The sequence below is a fragment of the Acyrthosiphon pisum genome, unplaced genomic scaffold (assembly GCF_005508785.2).
Source record: "Acyrthosiphon pisum isolate AL4f unplaced genomic scaffold, pea_aphid_22Mar2018_4r6ur Scaffold_22;HRSCAF=120, whole genome shotgun sequence".
Taxonomy (NCBI): domain Eukaryota; kingdom Metazoa; phylum Arthropoda; class Insecta; order Hemiptera; family Aphididae; genus Acyrthosiphon; species Acyrthosiphon pisum.
Genome location: NW_021771604.1, coordinates 16,662 through 21,511, shown reverse-complemented (window position 1 = coordinate 21,511; position 4,850 = coordinate 16,662).

Here is a 4,850-nt window from a genome sequence, read left to right as displayed (position 1 = left end):
ATTCTAAATTGTCTACGTGTTTTCGTCTCCAATTGCATGCCAAATCCATCGAAAGCTCGTTACCAATAGCCTTACGCTTTTCTCCTTTTAATGGCCTTTTCCCTAAATGTTTATTTTCTTGTCCTATTGTATTTTTTGTCAGAATTGATATTTTTAATGATTCCCCCTCATTTGGCTTATTTCTGCACCAACCGGTTAGTTGGGCATTGCAACTATGTTCCTTACATTTACCTTCAAATCTAATATAATATTCACATTGACTTGGATCAATACAAACTTTTGCACGCTTATATATAAAGTTACATGGTAGTTTAAACTTTGATATAAATGCGTCATTAAAAACATCTGTCCAAGCATTAGGTTTAAGTATATTATACTGCCTTGAACTACATTTTCGTTTATAATCAACAACTGCAGGTAAAATGCTTCTATAAGCGTCATAGGAAAGATCAAATTCAAAAAGTTCTCGTTCAGACTTTTGGAATGAAAATGTAGATGTTGACGATGCCGACGAACAATCATTTTCGTTTATCTTACCGTCGTATTCTTCGGGGCACTGTTCAATACCAACAATCTCTTTTAATTTAGATTGCCAGCTGTACCTATTATTGTATAGCATTAAATATATGCTATTTGAATTTATTTTATAGTCGAGTTTCTTAGCTAAATCAGACCACAAAGTGTTAGATACAGAAACCAATTTTTCATCTTCAAATACATCGTTTTTTCTTTCAACTAGGAGGTCATACAATAATTCTGCATCTATATTTGGTTTCCTTCCTCTATTTTTTACCTATAAATAAATTACCACATAAATAATTTAGGTCACTGACCCTGGCACTACCAAGTAACAATGTCATTATAAAAATTGTTTCACAAATTAGTAACCAATTTATAATAATTTGTAACCACAAATTTTGAATTCGTAACACAAGTATACCCGCCTAAATATTATTTTTCGTTTACGGGTGCCGGTGTCAGTTGACTCCAGCACCCGCAACTCAAAAAACGGGCACTGCCCGTATCACGTTCGTGAAGTTGGCCCACCTAAGTACTGCAATTTTTTCAAGATGTATGCCATTAGTTTGCAAGTTATTTGTAAGTATATGCCGGTCTATTTATAGAATTTGCAATTCCAAACTTTCACCGTGAGACCAAAAAATTTAAAGTTGGGCCAACTTCACGTAGAACTTTAAAATTGGTATCAAAGGAACGTCCGTGAAGTTGGCCCCCCAACTTTGTCCTACTTTGTCCGGACCAGTGCCAATATTTAGCAACCTTTTAGCAACTAATTGCAACCGAGATAAAAAAATTTGCAACCTATTCCTTCAAGACGTAATTTTGAATTTTAATCCGATAATTTTTTTATTAAATACAAATTTTTCTAATGTTTTTTTATCAAATATAGTTTTTTAATGATTTTTTTATCAAACATACCTAGATTTTTTATTAAATATATATTTTTCGTAAAATATAGATTTTTTTATTGAATATTTAAATTCAAATTAGATTATTTCTTAAATAGAGATTTTTAATTATGATTTATTTTATTAAATATATAGACAAATTTTTATTAAGATTTTTTTCAATTCTATTTGGATTAAAACAAATCAAGTTTAAAGTTTATTGAATATAGACATAATTAAATATGGACATTTATTGAATATAGATTTTTTATTAAATATTTATTTTATATTAAATACAGATTATTGTATAAATCTTATTTAAGTCTATATGTAAAATATCTATTTTCAATAAAAAATATCTGGCGTGAATAAAACATATTTAAAAAACAAAGAAAATTTAAATTAAAAAATTGTTATAAAATTCTAAATTTAATAAAAAATCTATATTTGATAAATAATCAATAAAAAATCTTTTTTTGATAAAAATCATTAAAAAAATAAATTTGATAAAAAAAACCATGAGAAAATCTGTATTTAATAAAAAAATCTATTTTTGATAAATAATAATTAAAAAATCATAAAAAAATCTATATTTGATAAATAGTCATTAAAAAACTATATTTAATTAGAAATCTGTATTTAATAAAAAAAATCTATTTTCAATAAAAAAATATCTGGCGTGAATAAAACATATTTAAAAAACAAAGAAAATTTAAATTAAAAAATTGTAATAAAATTCTAAATTTGATAAAAAAATCTATATATTATAAGAAATCTGTATTTAATAAAAAAATCTATATTTGATAAATAATCATTAAAAAATCTATATTTGATAAATAATCAATAAAAAATCTTTTTTTGATAAAAATCATTAAAAAAATTAATTTGATAAAAAAACCATGAGAAAATCTGTATTTAATAAAATAGTCATTAAAAAACTATATTTAATAAAAAAAACCATTAGAAAATCTGTATTTAATAAAATAGTCATTAAAAAAATTATATTTAATAACAAACATTAAAAAAACTATATTTAATAAGAAATCTGTATTTTATAAAAAAATCTATATTTGATAAATAGTCATTAAAAAACTATATTTAATTAGAAATCTGTATTTAATAAAAAAATCTATTTTCAATAAAAAATATCCGGCGTGAATAAAACATATTTAAAAAACAAAGAAAATTTAAATTAAAAAATTGTAATAAAATTCTAAATTTGATAAAAAAATCTATATTTAATAAGAAATCTGTATTTAATAAAAAAATCTATATTTGATAAATAATCATTAATAAATCATTAAAAAACTAAAAGACGGCAATTTGCGCACGACAATTATTATTTCATTGATTCCGCGTTAACAATGCGGAACGAACTGGTCACATCTTAAGCGGGCCGGCTCGTCGACGATTTTACATAATCTGCATATTGTTATATAACTCACAGCTGACACGGACAATTATACAAAAATAAAAACAATAATATCAACATATAGGGACAAACAGGTAAACAGGTATACATATATATCTGCGTGTGTGTGTGTGTGCGTGTGTGTGCCGGCCGGTGGCGAGATGTGCGTTACGGTCTCAAAAAATTTAAGTAATAGGTACACACTATTATAATTATATATATTTCTAAACTTACCATTATAAATGCGATGTATATTAAAATAAAATGTATAGGTTACTAAAAAGACACAAACTATCATAAAATATACAATAGTGAGCAATACTCGAGCATGCGACTGAACGTCTGAACTGCATATAAGAAAAGAATCACTTTAATTTAATTTTAACAATTTTATTATCATTCGGTAAGGACTAGCCCATAATATTATTGTTCTCCACAGAAATCGTTAATATCTATACGATACCAAAAAATAGGAAAACCCAAAGGCACGCAAATAAAAACACGTCCACCTAACGATAAGAAATAACAATAGGTACAGTTTAACCACTATAATAATTTTGTATAGGGTTCGGGACACACAATGCGTTCTTGCCACATGCGGTCACATGAATATATTTTTACAATAATTAGTAATTTTTAAACATCATTCTTGCTTATTAGTATAAAAGAGAAAGTTTAAAACCTTAAAAAGTTGTTGAGTTGTTGAGTAATCTATAATTTTAAGTTGATTCAGCTTAAATCAAATAATAAGTAATAAAGATAATATGTTAAAGAATTATTTATAATGTGTTTGACTTGTTTACTATGCATAAAAATGTTATAATATATTATTTTATTGCGATTAATGTTTAATGCAAAGATTGAAGTAGAGGCATCATTTCAATAATTAGTTAGATAGAGCACTTGAATAAATGGCCAGCCCAATAAATTAAAACTTTTAAGCACATAGGTACCATAAAAAAGTAGGCTCACTCGCTAGGACCACTATTTAATATAGGTAGGTACTTAGTTTACCAATTTATATCAAGCAAACGGTATCTGTTTTTTTAACATATATTACTCTTATTCAAATATAGGTACCTAGGTAGGTACTTAATCTTAACTAAGATCATTAGATATAAACACATAACCATATCAATATACATTACTATAAAAAATAAAATATTAGAATATTCAGTTTTCTAATAAAATATTCAACAAAGTATCAAACCAGCTAATACTTACTATTGAAACCATAACGTTAATAAATTATAAAAATATAATTTAAAAGGCATACGCGTTTAATACAAATAACTAATAAGGAACTATATGAGCCTATTAATTCTTTGTTCTTTATACATTTAGGGCAGTGAAGTTATTTCATTAAAAAACTCAATAAATTGATTGCATTATTATTTTTATTTAAATATCTCTGCACAAATATCTATGATAATATCATTGATTTTTGTTTTAAATCGGGCTTTGTTATTCAGATATAGAATATAATCCCGCATCTACACATCTTTACTGTTACATCTTTACCTATCGATTATCTGCTTTACCTATATCTTATCGTTGATTATGAATCCTAAATGATTTGTATATATTTATGACACCCCTGACTGACAGACACGCACTTCTTTATTAATGATAATGTCTCATTGAACGACGGTGGCCAATGAAAATAATGTTACTAAACAGTGGCGTTTTTTTCGTAATAAAATGTAACTTGTGAAGGATTTCACACTATCTCTTACAATATGTAATCAATATAGTCATACATTGTATTGTTTTAATAAATTATAATAATATGCGTTTGACTTCCAAATATGTATCTAAAATAAATTGTTATACTTTTTCAAAAATAATTATAATACGAGCTTAAACCGTTTACCGTGGTATATAGTGTGTGAATGGCATAACAGAATACATTTTTACCACGAAAAATGATTGATTGTATTCCTATATTATAAATATTACATTTTTGATATAAATACGCCGAGGGGGGTGTTTTAACACCCAAAAAACCCCCCTGGCTACCCTACTAATGCTAA